A 25019-nucleotide genomic window follows, 5' to 3' on the forward strand; every position below is an offset into this window, starting at 1 on the left:
AGTACTTTGAGGAATGGGCTGTAAATGTATTTTAAATTTCATACTGTACAAGCTGTGAGAGATAATTATATTGTTCTGTTGATTAGAGACTTGTAATCAAAAGTATCATTAATCTAAAATTTGCACAATTTGGTACAGAAGGAATTTTAAATAGATCAAGGCTGTGTACCAGACCATATTGAAAATAATTTTAGTAGGGCATTGACAGCTTATTTTAGGTCTTTGGGATGTTTAGACCAGGCATCCCCAAACTTTGGCCCTCCAGATGTTTTGGGCTACAATTCCCATCATCCCTGACCTCTGGTCCTGTTAGCTAGGGATCATGGGAGTTGTAGGCCAAAACATCTGGAGGGCCGCAGTTTGGGGATGCCTGGTTTAGACAAGCACACAGGGTCCAATCCTAGCCACAGATCTGCCAAGATGAGCGAATTTGGATGTAGCAGATATCCAGTTTAGCCAGCAGGTTACCACCTCAGCCAGGCTACACTGGTGTAAATCCCCAACGCTGGTTCAGTCAGAGATATCCCTCATTCTATCTTAGCTAGTGGAGCCAAGACCACCAAGACTTCTGCCATCTTATACCCTGAAAAAAATGAGTGTTCCAGGGGAATAGCAGGGGTAAGACTGGGCTGGGAAGGCTTATGCTGGATCCAAACTCTGTTCAGCTTGGTCACATGAACTGTTAACCTGGATCAATCTTTGAGAATTGTTAAGCTTTTACACATGAACCTTAGAAAGAGTCCGCCCCCTGAGGAAACCATTCCTGTGAAACGGGGAAGAAGCTAGCCGCCCATCGGAAGAGATAAGAATGCATGATACATTGTAGCACTTTATTATCGGACTTGATTATTGCACTTTATACTGGACTTTTCAGACTCTGAGCATGAGATTTCGTACACATTTTTGAATCTCTTTGTATATGTGAAGGTTGTTGGTGCATTTAAACATTTAAATATTTGCACTTCACGGTTGTTTACCTTTTCATTGTTTTGGTCACATGAACTGGCAACCTGGCAGAACTTGTGCTAGCAAAAAGGGTGGCATAAATCAAACTCTGTTTTAAAGGTTTGTTTCCCCTCTGTCAGGCTTAGGTCAGCTCAGTTGGCAGTGGCCCTGCTTCTGAATGGAGTTTGGAATAGGGATAATGTATAAATGGTGAGAGGACAGAATATTTCCCCATACAAAAGGGTACACGACAGGGATGTCCACTCCCCCCCCCCTTTATTCATACTAACATTGGAAGTACCAAACAAGGTTATAAGAAAGGAAGAAGGAATAAAAGGTATAATATTGGGCCAGAATGTGTATAAAATTAGAGCATTTGCAGATGATATGATAGTAATGGTAGAGAATCCAATAGGGTATACAGTATAAACAAACCTATTCGAGAAGATGGAAGGGTATTAGGATTCAAATTAAATAGAGAAAAAACGAAGGTAGTGGTTAAAAACATGAATGAAACGGAAAAAAGACTTTAGGTGAAATAAGTGGTCTGCAAATTGTTTAAAAACTAAAGTACTTGAGGATTTACATAACAATGAAGAATATTAATTTGTTTGAAGACAATTATATAAAAACATGGAAAGAAATAAGACCAATTAGAAATTTGGCAGAGACTAAATTTATCAATGTGCGGGAGAATTTCTACGATTAAAATGAGTATATTACCTAAAATACTCTTCTTATTCTAAATGATTCCGGTAATTAGTAAATATGATATATTTGAGAAATGGAAGAAGGATATATCCCGATTTGTATGGCAAGGAAAAAAAACCACGGATAAAATACAAATTGTTGGGCTTCCGGACTGGAAAATTTACTATCAAGCAGCATGTTTAGGATGGATAAAAGACTGGATAAAAGACTGAACAGAGATTTTAGATCTCGAAGAATGGAACAACCGCTTTGGATGGCATGCCTATCTAATTTATGATAAAACGGCAGTAAATAGGGACTTTCTAAACCATATAATCAGGAGGTGTCTATATAAACTATGGGCAACTTATAGATGGTTGCTAGAACCTAAGATACCATGGTGGATATCTCCATTAGGAGTACTGGCGGTAAAAAGAGTAAACATGGAGAAGGGTTGGCCAACATATCAACAGTTAGTAACAAAGGAACATGGTGAGGTAAAAATAAGACTCTATGAGGAGGTCAAGAATTATTGCAATAGCTGGTTACAATACCACCAGATACTGCATATATTTAACATATATATATATATATATATATATATATATATATATATATATATAGGTTTTAACCAGGAAATATCAAAACTACAAAGTGAACTTCTGCAACCAAATAAAAAAATAATGTCAAAACTATATAACCTGCTCCTCGAATAGAAACTGAAAGATGAGGTAATAAAAGAACCAATGATAAAATGGTCTCAAGAGTTGCGTCAAACAATTCCTTAAGATAGATGGGAAAGGCTAAGGAAAACCGACATAAACTTTAGAGCATGTTATTCAATTAAGGAAAATATAATGAAGATGTTTACCGTTGGTACCTCACCCCAATAAAACTATCAAAGATGTATAAAAAACAAACAAACCTTTGCTGGAGATGTAAAACAGAGGTGGGGACGATGTACCATATGTGGTAGGGGTGCAGGATGGTGAAACAATTCTGGATTATGATACATGAAGAGCTTAAAAAGATATTCAGCAGTTCAATTTTGCAGAAACCAGAGGCATTTTTACTAGGTTTAGTTTCAAATGACATCCCTAAGGATAAAAGGAATGTATTCCTTTACGCAACCACAGCAGCCAGAATTGTATTGGTGAAAAATTGGAAAACTGATAAAATACCAGAATTAGTAGAATGGAGAACTAAAATGTATGAATTTGCGGAGATCGCAAAATTAACAGCATCAATCAGAGGATGCTTTAATCAAGTATTGAAGAAAGATTGGGAATACGTTAAGGAATACATGGAAAAAGTTGGAGCTGGGGAGTTCCTGTTTCCAGCAGTGGGAAATGGCTGACTCCCATACGACCGGACCCCGGCCATGCCAGTAATTCAGGGCTGATATGGGGGTAATTAACCCTGGCAGACTCCCCAGGGTAGGGGAGGACTGTCCCGCAGATTGTCTGAGATTGCCAGCTTGCATTGTGCAAGCGGCAGGACACTGGGTCCCAGAGCACGACACGGCCGGCACTCTCCGAAGCCACTCCCATAGCTGGGAATATCTGTTTTGATAAAATAATCAGATTTGGACAATAAACAGACATAGTCTGGACCAAAGAAGAATTGTATAGTCCCTAGTGTTTAAACTCAGACTTCAAAGAAATTCTCATCATGGTGTTTGGATTACGGAGAATGGTATGTTCTTTTTTCCCCTTCTCAACACTTACAATTGGTCTTCAATGCCAAGCCTCATTAAGAAACCTGCAGGAGCTTCCTTCAGCCAACCAGAAGGTTTCCAAATGTTTTGGAAGTTGAACGGACTTCCGGAATGGATTCCATTTGAAGATTAAGGGGTGATATGATAGCCATGTTCAAATATATAAAAGGATGTCATATAGAGGAGGGAGAAAGGTTGTTTTCTGCTGCTCCAGAGAAGCGGACACGGAGCAATGGATTCAAACTACAAGAAAGAAGATTCCACCTAAACATTAGGAAGAACTTCCTGACAGTCAGAGCTGTTCGGCAGTGGAATTTGCTGCCAAGGAGTGTGGTGGGGTCTCCTTCTTTGGAGGTCTTTAAGCGGAGGCTTGGCAGCCATATGTCAGGAATGCTTTGATCAGGGGTCAGCAAACTTTTTCAGCAGGGGGCCGGTCCACTGTCCCTCAGACTTGTGGGGGGCCGGACTATATTTTTTTGGGGGGGAATGAACAAATTCCTATGCTCCACAAATAACCCAGAGGTGCATTTTAAATAAAAGGACACATTCTACTCATGTAAAAACACCAGGCAGGCCCCACAAATAACCCAGAGGTGTATTTTAAATAAAAGGACACATTCTACTCATGTAAAAACATGCTGGTTCCCAGACGGTCCGTGGGCCAGACTTAGAAGGCAGTTGGGCCGTATCCGGCCCCTGGGCCTTAGTTTGGGGGACCCTGGCTTTGGTGGTGTATCCTGCTTGGCAGAGGGTTGGACTGAATGACCCTTGTGGTCTCTTCCAACTCTATGATTCTATGGTAGGTCTCTGCATTATTATGGCCACATTGTATGAGGTGAATTGGGAGAGCTGTTTTTCCCCATTGGTCCTAACATGAAATGTATAATATATGGAATCACATGATTACATATTTATTCATCCCTGAGCTGCTTTTTTAAGCTGGGAAACACAACTCTTCCTGGCTTTTTTGCATTTTTTCTTAATTTCTATAGTATTTTCCCATGCTATGGTGGATTTGTTCCACTAGATGGTAGTAAAGACCACAGTCTACAGTAGATTCTGATATTAAATAAATATTTCAAAAGAAGACAGAGAAATCTACCTTTAATAAATAAATTAAAAATTTTAAAAGAAGGCTACGGCAATATAAGACTGAATTTACATTCATGCAAAATTTGAAAACAAATAGAATCAGCGGTGCTGTCAGCAAAGCATTCTTTTCACTCTTACGCAGCAGCCAAAATGGTTTGTCAGGATAAATATGGAGTGAAATGATTATGAATCATTCTGGCAAGTTTTAATACAGATCAGAAAGTAAATTAATCCAGCTCTGTCTGAATCTTCGTGCCTTTTCCCCCCCAGATACAAATGAATGGTAAACAACATTTTGGCAATTTTTAGGTTAATCATGTAGAACTGATTACTCAAGAAGAATGCTATTAACATTTACTCAATTTATACCCTACAATGTGACAAATTAAAATTAATGCTGCTGTTTTTGGTATATCAAATGGGTCATGATTTTAAGGAGAGGGGAGAGAGAGAAATTTGCCCTTAAGGATAACTGATAATGATGGTTATAGGCTAGGATCTCCAAGCATGCCTTTAGCAACATACATAATTCCCCAGTACAAATTGCCTAAAAAAGTGAATAAGTGTTTGAGGAATATATAAAGTTTTTGCTATTGTTGTCTTATTCTAAAATATTATTTTTAATTGGTTATATCAGAGACGTGATATAGTGGCAAAGAGTCAACACCACAAAGTTTCCAATTCAGATCTTAGCCACTGACCTTTTAGTGGGCTTTAGGCAAGCTAATCTCTCTTTTCTAAATCACCCAACTACAATGGGGAAATAATGTTGGCCTACAGTACAAGGTTGTTCTATGAATCATTGGGAAAATATGTGTGTGTGTGTGTGTGTGAAGACTTCAGTAGCATACATTTTAGAAATAAATTTAATTTCCATATGTAAGCAAAAAATATTTCATTCTTAAATCATATATTGTGATTTTATGTTGTGAACCACCCTGAGATCTATGGGTTGTAATTTATTAAATTACAAATTTAATAAATAATAATAATAATAATAATAATAATAATAATAAATACATTTTAGACACGATAGCTAGTTTTTTAAACCTCCTGTAGGGATTCAGATTGCCTGGTGTCCAAACACAACTCATTTGTCAATTATACCTACACTGGTTAAAAACATTGAAATCCAGGAGCAGCCAGGCTGCCACAGTTCACAGAAATTGCTTAAAAGTGTACCTGCACATTTTGCTTCATAACTTTCTTTTTAGGAGGGCTAGAAACAGTCCCCGCCCCCCGGAAAGCTCGCTCATACAGCCATTTTTAGATTCTCTGTTGTAGTGACTAGGGAACACAGAGCTTCATTTTATACAGTGGCTTGGAACCCAAAACACAGCTTGAAGTGGAGAAGAGAGCACAGGGCAGCTCAGAAACCGAAAATGGATTTTTTAAAAAATATCCAGATACAAGGCAGTCTTATAACCCCCTGCACACCCACACTTAAAACACTGAGATTTGAAACTGGAGAGCGGGAAAACACTGTCAGATTAGGAAACACTAGAGCCATTATGAATGGCGCTCAAAGCCTCCCTGAAGTTTGAACTCAGCTCATAACAAGCTCATGCTAGCACCAGTTTTGCTTCTTAACAGACTTTCTTGCCACCTTAGCACAGAAGGTGTGCTTGCCAGGGGAAACAGTCTATAATTCTAATTATTTATTAAATTTATGCACCCTTTCAACATCAGTGGATGCCTCACATTCGAGGCCTAGATTCTCGTCAGTGCGACACAAGCTATAGTTTAGCCCCAAAATGTAAAGGGAAAAAACCCTGGATGTACATTTCCAATATATATATATATATATATATATATATATATATATATATATATACACAAGTAAAATAAAACCTACATACGGCAACAGTGTTTTGTGTTGTGTAGGCGCCTATGATGTGAGTAATGGGCTCCACCTGCTAGCCTGCTCCCTAAAACATCACTGGTTTGCTCATTTCTATATATAGGGTGCCTACATTCTGCATGGACTGGTTGCATAGCAACATGTGCAAATGGCTTTAGATACCTATTAGGTCAATAAATCACCATATAGCATATATTCAACACACACAAAAAAGCGACAGTGTGTTTTTGACAAAGGACATATAAAGGGCCCCATTACCTTCAGTAGCTTCGGGCCTCGTCAAACCTAAACCCGGCCCTGACAGTGCCCATTCACATAGGAGAGCCTGGGAAAGGGATTTCCGTATGCCTATATCTTCCTGAATGTGTGGAACCAGCAGGAACTCGGTATTCACCGTGCCAGGTTCCCTGGTGTCAATGCTGAATATCAGTGCAAGTATACATGCCTTAGAGGTCAAACTTTTTCCACTACAGCAAGCCTCCCAGACCGGCCTTCCTTCAGCATCCCTACACTTGTAGGGAGTACTGGGGTGGGGGCAGAGATCTCCCCAACTTTGCAAAACCTCGGAGATCTATATACTGTGTATATCTAAAGCAGTCCTCCAAGTTGCAGAGGATCTAACACTATGTTGCAATGCAGTTGTATCAAGGATTTGGTAATACACTCATACATTTCCGTTTAATAGATTTATTATTTACTTTCCCAAGCAAGAGGCAGATGGCTAATAAACACAAATTCTTTAATAGTGAGCACCCAGCTAATTACCACCTATTTGTATAGCTGCGGCCACAGATTGCCAGTTTCAGGCAGTCTTGAACTTGCTGTGGAAAGATGCGAAGTAGCACCTGGATGTGTTCCAGATGTGTGACCAGAAGATGCTGTTACGACAATAAGCCCCATCTGTCATAGCTGCCAAGTTTTCCCTTTTCTTGTGAGGAAGCCTATTCAGCATAAGGGAAAATCCCTTAAAAAAAGGGATAACTTGGCAGCTATGCCATCTGTGCAAGATATTATTATTATGAAACCTCCAGGAGGAGGTGATCTATGTGATAATGCAGGACTAAAAGCAGGAATAAATAACCAGTTATCTTGAATTGTACCTAGAAAACTTGCAACAGAGCGAGGTAGAGATGCGGAACAATGGTGGAATGTGTGCCTGCCGACGCTCTTACACAAGCAGTTATATGCAAACATACACACACTTGTTAAGACTCACACCTGAATAGTTATGTACTTCAGTGATGGATGGGAAGGTGGGAAGGAAGAAGCGGAACATTTCATACTTCCCCACCTGTCATTTTTTCTCAGGCCTTTAGTTTGCCCTAGCTTAGATTGACATATTTGCTCATGCATCTGTTATCTTCATTTATGGAAGTGTCCAAAGACTGGAGAATGTTACCTTCAAGATATTTTCAGCCATCATCAGGCCAATTAACTCTTATTCAATGGTGCTTACTTAAAAGTAGATATGTGTAAGATTGGGCTGCAAGTATCTGCTCGCTTTTGAGTAGATATGTATTTTTTACCCCTATTCTAATTGCCATTGGTCCAGTACAAAACAACATATCTAATATGTACCTCCAGTTCACAGTTAATTGCTTAAAAAGGGAGGGAGGAAAGTTATATATATATATTTCTACCAACTCTTAACTTCAATCAGTGCCTAAATCATTATTATTTCTTTAGAAAGACATTTTAATATGTCACTTTTCCGTTCCAGCTCAATAAACAACCATTTATTTAGAATTTTAACACAATCTTCAGCTAAGTCAGGTAAGAATTATTTCAAAAGAATAAAAACATTTTCATTTCCCATCACTGCCAAAAATGAAAAGAACATGAGTTATGAGTCTTGCTATGTTGTCTTAAGTTGATTACTATGGAATGATTAAAAAACTAGCTGTGCTGTCATAACAGAAGAGTACATTATAAGTGTAATAACAGCTTAGGGATACAATCCATCAATGCCGTACTTGGAAGCTGAAAAAAAAGTTGATCTATTTCTTTGGTCATCATTTTCAGCATATTAGATGACAAATAATTGTACATTCATCAATAACAATAGATTAAAGTTGAAATGATTTATTGCTATTACACTGCTGTTATGATGGAGCACCAGGTCACTCAAGCATTGACGAGGTCTGTATTTAATTTTCACGGGTCTCTTGGCAGAAATAATAGACAGAGGGGAAACCACCTGAAACTAGGTAGATCAAAGTTGTTGACAAGTGATTTGTAGGTTGGTTCTTCATGAGTGGTGGAGTTAGAGGTAGAAGTAACTTTTTTTTTTTAAGATCTGTGAACCACTAAATCAAAGAGACCTCTATATACATTGTTGTTCTACCAACCAGCCAGACATCAAAATGAAATATGAATGTCAGATGAATTGTGGGGAGGGACAGAAGCTACTAAGAGAGGTGCATAACTGTCGTTCATGTTTTGAACGTAAATGCTAGATTACTCTTTTGTATGCGTTAGAGTACAAGGGCATTATAGTTCTGAAACCTCTCTGCTAGCAGGGAACACATTCATTTTACAGAAAATTGTTCTTTCAGTTTACGTTGGGAATCAGTCTGAAAACTGATGCTCAACAGGTGCTGGGTTTTATTATTATTATTCTATTTAAATCTCATTTCAATAAATTATCAATCAATATTTTATTATGGTCAACGACCAGCACACACATATAAAACATAAAATACAAACTACCGTATATTCCGGTGTATAAGACGACTGGGCGTATAAGACGACCCCCAACTTTTCCAGTTAAAATATAGAGTTTGGGATATACTCGCCGTATAAGGAATACGACCCGGCATATAAGACGACCCCGACTTTTGAGAAGATTTTCCTGGGTTAAAAAGTAGTCTTATATGCAGGAAAATACAGTAAAATATATTCTAGAAATATAGACTAATAAAATTTACCATCCTTAAACCATTGTATAGGAATGATTGAATAAAAATAGCACTACATCAGAGGATGAACTACAACAAATAATGACTCTGATTCTACTCGGCTCTATCATAAAATAATATGGGTGCCATTAATTAGGGTGGACCAAATCTTAATGGCTTTAGCGCTGAATTTTGCTACCTTGGCTGTCACATTTGAGTTAAAGTCTGAGAGACTTGAATGAAGATCTCAAATGCAGCACTTTGGTATTCTAAGATTAGTTGTATTTTTTTAAAAAAAACCAGACACAGGGCTGAAGTGTTCTCCCTCAATACAACCCCCCCCCCCAATGCATCATTAGACTAATAAGAAAAGCAGTAGATGTGCTAATTGTGTCCCTCTGTAGAATGCACCATCGTGCTGTATGTTGATCGCTTAAGCACATCAACCTAGTAGGTGAGGTAATAATAGATGGCATTATCATGTTCAGAAGCTGGTTAGAGATGTGTGTGGGGAGTCTGCCTGGGAAAGGTAGCCAAATCACTGTCAAATCCAGCCATTTCCATGGAAGTTGGAAAATGTCTCAGAAGTTGAACACTGTCACCTGCAATTAGAATAGAGGAAGTGTTGAGACGATAAATTGCTTAGTTAAAAGGGAAGTTACTGTAGCTAAAGGGGAAGTCAACGGGAAGAGACAGGAGACGCAAACACCTCCAGGAACACTGGAAATGCTGTTAACACAAACTTTTAAAAAATGAAGAATACTATGGATTAGAAATGCTGCAAAAAAGTCGAAGAGGATGCTGGCACGATTAAAGAGCAGCGTCGAGGGAGCTGTACAAGGGCTTCTTGAAAGTCTTGCTCAAATGAGGAAAATATAGAAAGGATACAAATTTTGCAAAAACAAATATACAGTACATTGAAGATAAGGCAAGCAAAGAGGAAGTTGGGGAGATAATTGCTGAAGGCCTGCAAACAAATAATAAGGGTGCATTTAAATATAACAGGGGGGAAAAACCCAGCAAAGGGACCTTTAAATGAGTAAGGTATGACAAGAGTACTAAAGAATAACATATAGCATCTGAAACTAAATAGTAAAGAGACATCAAAGTTATCAAGGCAATGTTTTGTATTTGAGGAAAGAATAAAGCATCTGAGGCTTTTAATTTGGAGATGAGATAACTAAGGGTTATTTTAGGCTTTTTTAATCAACTGTTTTGTTTTAGCTGGTTAGATGGTTTCTGGCTCATTACTGCAGATTTCATTATATTGTTTTGATTTTTATTGTCTGCTGTAATATTGTGCAGCTATTTCTATTTTTAATGTACAACACCACGGAATCTATGTGTTAATGAAGGTGTGGTTTAAAAATAAAACGAATAAATAAAGACGGGGGAAGGAAAGCCCTGGTAGAGGTTTAGAAAACTACAAATGGTGTGGCTCAAGCAGGCAAAAAGGGGTTATTCTTCCCTCTTTGAGCACTTGAACTCAGGTTAGCATTAGGTTCAGAAAAGCTGAAAGGAAACCTTGTTTCACACAGTCTGTTAACTTATGGAACTCCCTGCCACAATGTGGTGCCGGCCACCAGCTGAAGTGCCTTGAAAATAAGACTGGGCAAATTCTAGAAAAGAATAGATCAATAAGCCTTGATGGCTAAACTGAACTGTGTTCAGACTAAGGGCTCCTCCAGGTAACCTACTTATTGAATATTTATCTTGATTTTCTTGCTTATAGCTAAGTCAGAGGTAAGATTATATTTGATCTTTATTGAACATGTATTCTGATTTGTTTGTGGGGTGTTTGTAGGTCTTCCCATTAACCATCTGTCTATTCCACACTCTTCAGTTCCTGTCTCCTAACAACAACAAGTGATTCTTTTTTTTTTTTTTGAAAAGTGGATTTGTTGTGCTGGAACAACAGAGTGCTTTAATCCACTGTAATTGCACAAACCTAACTCTCCTGCTATGCACTTGAAACCCACCTGCAAATTCTGAATGTGTCTTGATCCAGTAGGCCATGAAAACAGGGTGCTGGAGTGAAACAGCATGGGTCATGTGTTGCCTTCAAGCTCTGCTGGACGACTTCCCAGAAGCAGCTAGCTGACCCCTGCAGGACACAGGATGCTGGACTCGAGAGACTCCCAGTCTGATATAACAGGGTTCTTCTTAAAATGGCAAAAAGCCAAAGAACAGGATGTGCAGTAAGTAAATAGTGCTGCTCAACCAAAGAATGGATTGGATATGTTTTGCTTCCGAAAGCTCCACCTGTCAATAAATTACCAAAAGCGAGTGACATGAATAGGAAAAAAAAATCTTTAATTTTCTGTCCAGTCAAATCTTAGAGTATCACATTCAATTTTCCTTCGTCTCTAATCTAAATAATTTCCCACCTTGCTCATGATGAATGTCTTGCCAGTTTCTACTCAATCCCTCCACTTTACATGACCTAATTAAAGAAAACATTCCATGATTGCCTATTTTTCCTCATGCATGACAACCTATTATTTTTTTCTACCACCTGATTAGGGCTTTATTATCCTTGGATTTAGATTGATTTGCTGGGCACTTTAATAAAATACTACTTAGTTTGATTTAAAGGGCTACAGGTTTCATTCATTCACACAATTACCCTTATAACCAATTCCCATACTAAGTACTGTAGAGTTCCTACAAAAAGAGACTTTTGATTGGCACGGTAAGAGGTTAAAAAACAAAAGAATCACAGGTGACATTCCTGTGGAATTCCTTGATGCCTTTTCTTCTGTGGGCAGTCAAGAGAGGACATTTTGCAATATAATTTGTCAAGAGTGATAAATCTGTTTCATCATATCTGTCAGGAATGGCTCCTGTGTATTAAAAACTACTATAAATATTTGCGCAAGATAAAACCAAACTTTCATATGATTAAATAATAATACATTTATGAAGACAAATTGCATTTGTGATGTGTTATCAGCTATGTGAGCCAAAAGAAGGTAGTTAGAGTCCAAAATGGATGATGAATCAGTTTATATTTCGAAATGCGGGGATTTTATTAAATAAATGGGATTTACATTATGTTTTGTTAGATACAGAATTTCTTTCCTTTAAGAAATTCTATTTGGAAATTCATCTACTGCACACAGAGGAAAGATTCCAAAAAAAGAGAGAAAGGCTATATGAAGAAGCTAATGTTTTTAGCTTCTTCAAGATCTAGTTTTCATTGAGGTGTCCAACCTGTTTCTGGATTTTATTATTTTAGATTGCTCCCATGGGGCAGGGGTGGGGGCACAGGACTGAATGCTGCCCCATACAAAATATTTTCCTGCACATAGAAAACTTGCACGTCAGTCAGGAAGAAGACAAAGCTAAAATCCTCTCACAACACTGTGTTTTCTACACAGAGAGCTTTCTAGTATAAGCTCTCACTTGCAGTCTGAGGTAATGGAAGAGCAGTAGTTCAGTTAGTACAGCTCATGAGTTGCATGCAAAAGGTCTCCAGTTTTATCTCTGACATCTTCAAAAAACAAACAAACAAAAAACTAGGAAATACTTCTGTTCAAAACCACAGAGAGCAGCAGTGGTGGGGAACCATTTTCAACCTGATGGCTGTCATATCTGTGTTCTACCGGGCCACATCCAAATCATGTCATGCTGACATGTGTGAGTGAAGGGGGACTGTGGGTGATATGGGCTCATAATGAGCTTATTTGTTGCTGCCCACCTAGCAGTTCGAAAGCACATCAAAGTGCAAGTAGATAAATAGGGACCGCTCCGGCGGGAAGGTAAACGGCGTTTCCGTGTGCTGCTCTGGTTTGCCAGAAGCGGCTTAGTCATGCTGGCCACATGACCCGGAAGCTGTCTGCGGACAAACACCGGCTCCCTCGGCCTATAGAGCGAGATGAGCGCTGCAGCCCCAGAGTCGGACACGACTGGACCTGATGGTCAGGGGCCCCTTTACCTTTACCTTTAATTGGTGGCTAGGGACGCGGGTCGCGCTGTGGGTTAAACTACTGAGCCTAGGGCTTGCCGATCAGAAGGTCGGTGGTTCGAATCCCCGCAATGGGGTGAACTCCCGTTACTTGGTCCCAGCTCCTGCCAACCTAGCAGTTCGAAAGCATGTCAAAGTGCAAGTAGATAAATAGGTACCTGCTCCAAGTGGGAAGGTAAATGGCGTTTCTGTGTTCTGGTTCGCCAGAAGCGGCTTAGTCTGGCCACATGACCTGGAAGCTGTACGCCGGCTCCCTTGGCCTATAGAGCGAAATGAGCACTGCAACCCCAGAGTCGGTCACGACTGGCTTGATAATGGAAATGATAGTTTATTAAACTTCCTATTCTTTGCCTGTGATGCTTTTTGTCCTTGTGGCTTGCCCATGAAGGGTTTTGAAGAGTTATTGCTCTGCATTGCTTGATGTGTGATATGTACCATGGCGCTTTGAAGTGGTGGCTTGAGAACTGCTTTCTGCTTTCTATGCCTTGCTCAAAATGGCTTCATTACTTTCAACTTCTCTTGTTTTTCTCTCCATCTTTGACCACACTCAGTTTGTTATTAGCCAAAACCACTTCTGCCTTTAGCTCTGCCCACCATTGGAATGTGGCCCTTAGAAGGCCAGCCATGTTTAAATTTGGCCCTTGAGCCAATAGTGGTTCCTCACCCCTGCTTTAATTGATACGACTCAGACATAGACCAACCAACTCAATGAGAAAGGGGTTGACCACGGTTGACCACGGTCCTCTTATTGGATTACATATTGGCAGCAGCTTTCCTTTAAGGTATCAATGGTATTAAAATAAATAAATATTCAACAGGAAAGCTACATCTGGGTTAGTATACACTTGTAGTTTTCACTTTTTAAATGAAAATGTTTCGGGTTCAGCCCCTGGTATGAAATGCCACAGCCCAGTTCTTAAGTCCTATTTAAGTAATATTTTTGAACCATAAGTGAAGTCTAGAATGGTTTTGTTCCACACAGAGAACAGAGAAATGGTTTAAAAGCTGAGCAAACTGGGGCTGGGGAAACAGGTTATCTAGTAGCCAGTTTCTGTATCTGTGGATAATTTTGAGAGATGTCTGAGTGGATAGCATGAGTGCCAGCATGAAAGAACAATGCAACAAAGAGAAACAAAAGGCTATTATAAAATCTAAGTTGTGCTGTTATAGATACTCAATAGCCGACAGCTTATAGTGATTTGCTCCTAATTATTCTCAAATAATTACTGAATAGAATAGTAAATGTTATTAGGCTACTTTAATATTCAACATAAAACATCACTTGCTAGGATAATTTACAACTTGAGTATGTACGTGTGCTGGGAGACCAGGCTTGCTTAGAAAGGTTTTGAACAAATGCCATTGTTCTCACAGTGTTGGCATGGTGTTGCTTTTGTGTAGCTTGGTATTTGTTTTTTAGATATATATTTAACATAACTAATTCATCCTCGTGGTGGGCGGGGACTGCAGCAATAGCCTTCTGGCAGTGGCATCATGGGAGAGATTAGGTGATGGTGAGGTTGGGGCTGCGCTAGCTCCCTGGAAAGAGGGCTGGATTGGTTTCACTGGGGCACTGCAACCTTGCCACTGCCTCACTCCTCCCCTTTCTCATCCAGCGACACTGCAGCTCAGAACTATGGCTGCCACTCCACCTGACCCCTGCACTCTCCTTCAGAAAAAAATCTTTTGGGGAAGTTGAAGTGATCTAGGTTTTGTAAAAACCACCACTCCCAATTGCTACTACAATGATGGCGATTAGAGCTGAAATCCTCACCCACAGACTAGACTAGAGGGCTGCTCCAGTTGGAGAACAGCCTTTACCAAAGGTGTCATGGGCTTTGAAGACACTCGAATTCAGGACACAAGGGAGAAATGTTGTAGGAGGAAATTTACGCTTGGTAAATCCACACTGTGTTAACTCCGGAAACCAATGTCCCCACTGTGGAAGGACGTGTGGATCCAGAATTGGCCTCCACAGTCACTTATGGACTCATTGTTAAAACCATGTTTATGGAAGACAATCTTACTCGGCTACGAGTGATTGCCAAAGAAGAAGAAGCTTTTGCAGCACAATTGTGATATTTCTGTGTGCTTCAAAGTCGCCTAATACAACTCAGTATGAGAGACTGAACTGGTATAGAGTAAGATGCTATTTTGCTGGGAGACGAGGAAGGAGTGGTAATGTTGCTGTTTGTATGATACTGTGTTGCCCTAGATGAAAGTGGGGGAATGAGCTCTTTGTAACTTGACGCTTATTTTTTTGTCGGCCAGATGTTTGCTTTGCAACAAATGGTTGGCTGGGGGATTAGCTGTGTTATCTGTATGGTTGATGGGAATGCTTGAAAGTGAGGTTTCTATGTACAAGATTGCTAAGGATATATTTGGGAGAGGTTATTGTGGAGGGTGGGGAAGTCTGGGTGCAGCGTCTTTTTCACTTATTTTCTTTCATAGCTCATGATGTGGCATATGTGGAATTGTATTTTTCTCTGATTTTTTAAATCCATATTTTATGTTTAAGTGAATACTTCCTGGCATAAAAAACACAGTTCTTATAATGTAACACAATTTTAAACAGATTGTTATACAGTGGTACCTCGGTTTACGAACTTTATCCGTTCCGGAAGTCCGTTCTTAAACCAAAACCGTTCTTAAACTGAGGTGCGCTTTCCCTAATGAGGCCTCCCGCCGCCGGTGCCCTTCCACCGTTTGGATTCTGTTCTTAGACTGAGGTAAAGTTCTCAAACCAAGACACTATTTCCGGTTTTGTGGAATTTGTAAACCAAATTGTTCTTAAACAGGACTGTTCTTAAACGGAGGTACCACTGTATTGGTGCTGATAACACCAAGGTTGCGGGGTTTTGATTCCTGCACTGCAAGGAGTTGGACTAGGTGACACTTGGAGTCCCTTTCAACTTCTCTCTCTCTCTCTGTATGTTTTTCTGTATGCATTTAAATGCCACCCACAATCTCATTGCCCTTTGCAAACTGATCTCTCTCTCTCTCTCTCTCTCTCTCTCTCTCTCTCTCTCTCTCTCTCTCTCTCTCTCTCTCTCTCTCTCTCTGTGTGTGTGTGTGTAAAGGAAAATCCAACTAAGCAATACCTACTATTAACAAACAATTTAACCAACAGTCCAAACCAGCATTAAATATGACCATCAATAATTCAGAAGCCAATAATCAAAAATCCAGCAGCCTACTTAATAAAAAATGATTTCAGCTAAAAGCCGCTTGAATGAGATAGATTTTCAGAGACCATTTTAAGGCTTGATGTGATGAGAGCACGTTCCTTGGGAGGAAGTTCCACGGATTACTCACATACATATGTCCTATTCAGGCATTTCCCATCATGTGAGAAGGGAAAGTAGGTGCACACTTTCTGGACTTACTGGAGACATATAGCTGGGTCTCATCAACATACTGGTGACTGTTCCTGATTACTTCATATGGATATTTAAGAGCATTGTGAATATAACTGTGCCTTATAGTACCCCACAACTCAGTTGCTAGGAGGTAGACACACAGACCCTCACTGTTGTACCTGAGGTGTTCTGTTGACATATTTTTCATGGCTTTTACACATACTGTACACACACACACATCTACATATTCTGCTGGCATTGGGTGGGTAAGGGGCCTTCTGTCAAATCCTATAATGTTTCATTCAGTAGATCTCTAGTGTCAGATTGCACCTTTAATTTTCTGTTGTTATCCCTTTTTTTGAAGAACAATCAAACAACTTAGATACCTGCATTCCCCTCCTTTGTCCATATCCTTTTGTGTCCCTTATACATTTCCTCTTGATTGCTGATAGCTTGGTAAAGTCCCTGTCGGGTGAGGAAGGATGTGCATAAAAATGATTGTGGGGCTTCCACGTTAAAATAAATAAAATAAATTCATCCAGTGTGTTTGTTTTACTTTGAACCTAGACTATATGAAACACAGCAGACCCTACTCTTGTTGAGGCAACTAGGTAAAACGGCAATATAAAAATTCTCCACAGTGTCACTGTTGATCTGAGCAGTGTGGGATACAAAAATGGAATTTTGATAATCAGAAGAGTTGGATAATTGAGGTTGGGATAATGGAGTTTCCACCTACAACCCTTTTCTCATTACTCTTTCCAGTAATCTCACAAAAGAGTTATAGCTGTTTTCCTACTACTGAAATTGCTTTCACATCAAGCAGGCTTTGAATAGTGGCTGCCTCTGTATACTGTACTGCTGTTACTGGCTTTTTTTTTCTTTTTTTCCCCCTTTTGCAGGGGTATGTATTGCAGAAGCAATTTTTGTGCCAGTGATCATTCATCAGCTTCCATGGTCTTTGTCATCTTAACTTCTTTCCCCCTTTAGTCCTCTGTGTTCAAAATCTTATTGCGGCCTCTCTCCCCTCCTACCTCCACGAAGCTTCTTAAAGGCACACCTTATTGGAAATACTAAGCTAGTCTGCTGCTCACCCTGGGACTTAGAGCTCTGTATGCAGACAAATTCTAGCAACCAACTCCATAATTCTCCTGCAACCAATAATGTGACTCTTTCTCCCTACATATCAGGACTTGTTTAAAGCCGTTTGCAACTGGCTGCTGTATGGTAAGGGTTGGTTTAAAAGGCCAGATAGGCAGTCACGGCTGCCCTGAGATATAGGAAGTTGCCATAGTATACTAAGGCAGACCAACTCAGTATTGTCTACACACAATTTCATACAGGTGGCATTCCTAGCCCTACCTCCCAAGGATTGAACACGGAACCTTCTGCATGCAAGACATGTGGCCCGCTGCTGAGATTAGATGCCTCCCTTATGGTGTTGACACCCTTCAATCTCAGGAGGCAATGGTGGCATGCACCTTTGGGGGTGAAGTCAAACTGTTGGAAGGTTGCAGCGCCTGCTGTGGCTGTAGAGACTGATACGCAAGAGACATGTTTTGCTGCAGCTGGCATGTGGTCAGTAGTCCCCTAAATGTTGCCATGGCACCTCCTTCCCAAAGCCTGGGAAGCTTCTGCCCGGCTTAACTCCAATGAGTCCAAGAGCCTGCCCGGCTTTGGGAAGGAGGTAAGAGGGCTCCTGGCACCTCCTTCCCAAGGCCCTGGAAGCTTCTACCCAGCTTAGGGAGGTAGAAGCAATGCTCACCCATGCGACGTCAGGACATCAGGATGTTGCGATGTTACACATATTATGTCCCCACCCCCCAATCAATTATGTTCATTGTCAACAGAATCAATACAATACAGTTCAATTATATTTATTAGGGCTGATTATTATATATAATTATTTATACTTCATTTATTGCCTGGATAATTTCCAATATTTGCACTAGCTAATTTTATTTTGCTTTCAGTTGCCAATGTTATCTAGATTGGGGACACAGCGATCAGTACTCGTCTTTTTCTTCTTGCTTATAGCAATAAGAGGTCAGCACATGAAATGAGTTGGGGTACTTGAAGTTCAAGAAGATTCTAATATACTGATCACAGCTAGGCAGCGCTGAAAATTCCTAGTGTTCACATTTTGTACACAATTATCTGTCAATTTCACGCAATATGCTTGGGTATTTATGGTTAGAATTAAGGTGTTGTTGGTTTTACTTACAACTATTTATTTTAGTATTCTGCTTGAAATGCAAGAAACATAGCAAATTCAAGTTGTATGGGTGCAAGAATTTCCCAGTGCAAGTCTACTCAGAAGTAAGTCCTACTAAGTTCACATGGGCTTTCTCCCACGTAAATGAGCATAGTATTTCAGCCTTAGAATCCCCCCCCCCCCCGGTAAGTAAATATTATATGGGCCTTTCACTACTTAACCAGTACGCTGTGCTTTGTTGGGAAAATAAATGCCCCCTTTCCAAGTTGTTTGGAGTACAGAGAATGCGCCTCTCCTTCAGCGTTTTGCCACCATGAGATGTTGCAGGTCCATCTCTTTCTGTCTCTGAAAGCAGAGAGGACACTGGGCGAGTCAGCAAGACCAGCTCAATTATCTGATAAGGCAAGAGTGAATAGGAAGGAGAGGAAATGTGGGGAAATGTCTGGGAAGAGTGAGAAGTTGAAAGCAAGGTACGAATAGGGAGGGAAGGAGATGACAGGAAATGATGGGGAGATAAATGAGAACAGGGAGATGGAATTATTGACAGGGGAGGAGGGAGAGAAAGAGAGCTTTTGAGAACTGCACCTGAAAGTGTTGACACAGTGTCACAGTGTACATGCTAAAATTATAACAGTGATTGGTCCGTTGGAGGCAGTATGCTTCTAAATACTAGTTTCTAGAAAGTGCAGAAAGGGAGTGTGTGTGCTCAGGTCCTGTTTGCGATCACCACACAGACATGTGGTTGTAGGCCCAGGTCACACACTCCTCCCTCCTCCGCTCAAATGAACTACCAAATAAAACAAGACCACACAGTTGAACGGGATCAGATCAGGCCACAACTTTATTGACTACAGATGAAGTGGTTTGGCGTAGGCATTGGGTAAGCATTTATTTCCGGCCCAGAAATGACACCAGCATTTTACGTCAAATAGGGGGATCCCCACAGAGATAGCCACCCCGAGGAATATTGAGGCCCACCCCCCCAAAAAAAAATCTGGGCAAGTGGACAGAAGCAACTCTTTCACTGATTCCTTTAACGGGATGCCCTATTTCTGGAGGGGAAAGCAAGGGGACAACTCCCCCCTTCAACCAAGACTAAGGTTACCCAATGCCTAAACTGCCACTTGAGCCAAAAGCCTTGGTGCCATGCTGTAATCTTTTGGTAGACAAAAGACAAAATCTCCTGCCATTTCATGCCCCTCTGGGAGAGCCAAGAGCCACCTCCTCCATTTTTTTGGCATCAGTATGAAGGAGGCCTCCATGCATACAGCCAGGGGTCATGCATGCAAGCTGGGACACTGGGTGTTGTTTGAATATTACCTTGTGTCACTCAGCAGTACCCACATTTGCAGCACCAATGAGAATAGTGAACTTTGGCTGAAACTCATGGTTATTGAGGAAAGAGCTTGACCACATGCTTGGGGTTCATACAATAGCTTAAAGCAAGCCTTGGCTTAGCTTGGCATGGCACAGGAGTAAAAAAAGGACCAGGGAGGAGAAAAGTAGTTGCCTTAACAGGACCATGCTGGAGCCACTCTTACCTACAAATAATAAATTCTTCATTTCTATCTCCAGTGCTCGGTCCAGGGGCGTAGGAAGATAGGGGCAGTGGGGGCGGTGCGCCCCGAGCGACACGATCCCAGGGGCGCCATCGCCGCTGCCCGCCCCACCCTCCAAAACATGCGCCCCACCCCAAAATGCGGACCATGTTACTGTGCACTGCGCCCCCCCGCCCCAAAACACGCACCACGTTACTGTGCATGGTGCGCCTCACCCCCAAAATGCGCACCACATCACTGGGGGCAGTGTGCCTGCTCTCCGCCCCCGGTGGCGGAGCATGAAGCTCTGTTGCTGGCTCGGTCAATTCATTATTGGGGTTAATTACCCAAACGAGATCAATGGCCACACACAAATTCATAAAAGAGTATGTTTGAAATTTTTGCTTTCCAATAATAAAAAAGCTTTCCAAAATTCCCAAATTCAATTGCTTTTTGTGAAAATAAGCATTATTTGGGTATGGATACTTTATTACGGTCAAAGACCAGCTCTTATAAAAATTCCTTTGGAAGAACAATTCCAAAGAACATAAAGCATTGTGTTTTTTTTAAAAGAATATCCCCACCCACATTTCCTGCTTTTGGCAGAGGTGGAAGAAGGTGCTGTATCAGTGTAATAGCACAGAATGATATGCTCCAGTAGTATTTTGATGAATTACATGATTATAGTTAAAATGAACAATTTCATCATGCTTGAATTAATAATGGTGGTATGATTTGGCAAGTGCTCCGGCTGCATTCTCCAACTCATCACTTCAGGAGACAGACTTTCTACGGACCAGCCATTGTCCTTGGAAAAACACAGAAACACTTTACAATCTAAAAACTATTGGGGGAGGGGGGAGAGGATGACAGGAGTGTCACTTTTAAAAGAGAAAAGAAGAAATTAATATATGCAAAGCTCCTTATTCTTATTATGGTTACACTACTTTATTTTTTCTCATTCCTTCTTTTTGATATCTAAGGTAACTAGAACCATGCCTGCAAAGACAAAGGCCCGGTTCTCACCAACAACAGATGAAGAGAGAAACCAGTTTCCCCACTGGTACTTGCTGTTGAAGATGGGGAAGCTTGCAAGACTGGATACTGTGAAGGAGTGTTGTGGACTGTTTTTGCCATTGCCCCTTCCCAGCAAACCAGGTGAACAATTCCCTGGTATTTGGCCTTGTCCTCCTTTTCCCCACCCCACCTCTTCCTTATTTTCCATGCCTTTCCCCTCTCCACCCCAGCAGCACCAATCCTTGCCCCAGCCTCACACGCCATAGCAGAGCTTTCCAAACTTTTCACATTGACAGTAGACTTTTTAGACATGCATCATTTCACGACACAGTAATTTAGTTTACTACCAAACCGGAGGGAGGTGTGTGGGGAGTGTTCATGCGACACACCTACACACTGTAGCTGACATGTGTTGCGACACACAGTTTGGAAAGCTCTGCACTATAGGAAACCTCAGTAAGAGCCACAGATCACGAGCCCTGCTATTAGGGCTGCAAAATAAGTGAATGGAATGCGAGGGAATGGAAATATTGAAGATTCAGATTAATGGATCCAATTGATTTGGGCCAAACTGAGGCCATGGCCATGTTTCTAATTCAGGTCCCAAACTGAATTGGGGTTGGTGGAGAGGGCTGCAGCAAGTGGGAGAGGAAAGAGAAGGCCCATTGCATGAACATCTGTCCATCCACTTTCTTTGTACAACCGTGTTGAAAGTTGTTTTGACACACAGGATAGAAATTGTTATTTATTCAGTGGTTGTGTTTGCCTGAGCTTGAGTCTGGGCTAAGGATTCTGAGCCCCTGTGTTCTGATTTGATACATGATATCCAATCACAGAACCTTTCAGGATTTGGGCCTCTGCCATTGGCCTAAACTCTGAGTCACAATTCGCAGCCTGGAAGTTTAGACAGCCAATCACATTGGGAGTGGGAGTGGCCCAGGCCTCCAGAAATGTATACAGGCAGTTGTTTTCCTCCTGTTGTCCAGTTCTGTTAGTTCAATAAAGTTTCTTGCTGTTATCACTGTGTCTTGCCTTTTGGGAACCCACCTACACTTCAGAAATGTTTTACAGTTTTCTGAAAATAAGACTGTCTTACTGTAACAGAGAAAGAAAAAGAATGTATTAGTACCATGAGCAGCAGTTCCCTCCCTCCTAAATTGTAAATGATCTCACACTCCAGTTTGTCAAGAAAGCAATAATAACAATAACAGTAAGCTTGAGGTCAGTGGTAGGGGATCTGCCTTGCATGTAGAAGGTCCCAAGTTTAATCTCCACCATCTCCAGGTAGGGTTAGTGATGTCTCCTGTCTGAAATCCTGGAGAGCTGCTGCCTTTAGTGCAGATAATTCTGAACTAGATGGATCAACCATCTGAGTGGTTATATAAGCCACTTCCTGTGTTCCTATAGTTGGGTAATGGATTTTGCTAAGTGGCAGAGCATCTGCCTTGTATGGGGAAGGTCCTGGGTTCAATTTCTGGCATTTCAAGGTCTAAATGCCCTGGAGAGCCTTTGCCAGCCCATGTAGCAAATAATGACCTAGATGGACCGACAGTCTGTTTCCATGTAAGGCAGTTTTCTATGTTCCTATGTACTGGAGGATTACATTGATCCAATCATTGGGAGGCACGAGGTGTTTCATGAGCTGGCACTAATGTGAACACCGAAAATAAACCCCTCAAGGTGTTTGTTCAATAACAGGGTTGACAGCTGTAAACAGGGCAATGGAAATACTTCGAGTGCTGTTAACCACCAGGATGCTTGGGCTCTGGATAATAAATCGAAGCATTGAATTCTGGAGCTGTCAGTCAAGAGTGTGTGCCCCCCACCCTGTAAAGAGAACTATTTTTTTTCCTTCAAATAATAATACTCATGTTATAGATAATAAATATAAACTTTGAGGGCCATTATACACTGAGCAATTTCCCGATTCTTCAATACGTTTTGAACAGATGTTTATGCAGTTACGATGTACTTGGTGATTATGCTGTGTTCAATGGCCTTCAGTGTATCACATGCTACAAACTTGAGTTCATGCCCTGAATATCTTTTTGTTTAATTCACAGAAATGAATATTGGCTTTACTGCATGACTTCCCTCCCCTGCCCCCGTCCCACTACTCTAATCCTGGATTTTTGCCCTGCTTCTCCATTTACATGTTGTACTTTTGTATGAAACATAAGCTTTAATAAGCTGTGTCATGGGTGTCATGGCCATGCGTTGGAATTTAAACCTGAAAGGAATAATTGACATTTTAATTCTAAAAAGCAAGAGCTGCAATAAAGCAGTGCATTTATTTACAGGAAGGACATTAGCGATTGCCAAGGAAATTCTGTTGGCTAAATGTCATGCTGCAAAGGCCAAATAAATAGTTTGAGGATTGGGGGATTAGCAGTGCAACCCAATACACATCTGCAACTTATAATTTTAAAGAGTATATTATCTGAATCTCACAACTCTCCATCAGTTTAGCAATTATCAGAGAATGCATGAAGATGGAATAATGGTTGCTTCTGGCTTCAGCTCAGAAGAAGTGTAAAATCTCACTCTGCAGTGAAGCATCGGTTAATAAGATTGAGGGTGTACAGACAAATTCGTAAGTGAAACCATGCGTGCTCAACCACTGCCTTAGCAGACTAATTTTTGCCCTTGATTTTGGTATGCTTTTGGAGCGCTGACAATTGTTAAGTCTGTTCATTTAAAGAATTCAGATGCACACACATTGCACTGAGTCACTGTCATCCTGCTACTAGTTCCATGAGCAAGCCTTGGAAAACATGTTGCTCACAAGCCAGTATCCATACATGATATGCAGTCAGAAAACCACCTGTGGACGCTAAGAAGGTGGGAAGCAAAGCATTAGTAGTAGTACTGCAGGGCCTTCTTGGCCGTGGCACCCTCCAAGGAGATTAAAAAACTACACAACTTTTAGAAGACATCTGAAGACAGCCCTGTATTGGGAGGTTATATATATATATATATATATATATATATATATATATATATATATATATATATATATAGCTGAGCCCGATGGCTTGGGGTATGCAGGAGTTTCAGGTAGGTGGCGTACCAAATTTCACCCCCCTGGTGATGACACCCGGGGCAAACTGCCCCCACCGCCCCCACCTTGCTCCACCCCTGGCCCCAAGGACTGCCGGTATCTGCTGGTGCTCATTCTCATCCTGCCAGCACAGGCGCCCCTGCCAGTGGCATCGCAACGGGGAGGCGGGCTTGGTGCACTCCCAGTGGCATGTCTCCGGGGGTGACAAGACAGTGCCCCACCACAGTGGCGTGAGCAGCCATTCCACTGCCGCAGCCGCATGTAGAGGATCCTCTGAGGCTGCAGCTGCAAGCAGAGGATCCCGCCCCTCCCAGCAACCCTCCCTCCCCGGCTTGCTGTAAGCAGCTCCCCCTCCCTCCCTCCCCAGATTGCTGTAAAGCGGCAAAGCGGGAGCCGCTTATGGTGAACTGGGGGGGGCCCAGCCTCCCTCCCACCCTGGCTCAGTGTAAGCGGTTCCCGCTTTGCCGCTTTACATCAATCTGGGGAGGGAGGGGGATGGAAAGGAGCCGTGGCTCCCAAGAGGATGGGTGTGTGTGTGACAAAAAATTCTGCACTGGGTACCATCTGGACTTGCTACGCCTCTGGCCCCCGCCACTCCATGATAGAGGCACTGTGTTACAATGATGTTAGTCATACTTTTGTCCAGGCAGTAGCAAAGGG

Source organism: Zootoca vivipara, chromosome 1 (assembly GCF_965207765.1).
Source record: "Zootoca vivipara chromosome 1, rZooViv2.hap1.1, whole genome shotgun sequence".
Lineage (NCBI taxonomy): Eukaryota > Metazoa > Chordata > Lepidosauria > Squamata > Lacertidae > Zootoca > Zootoca vivipara.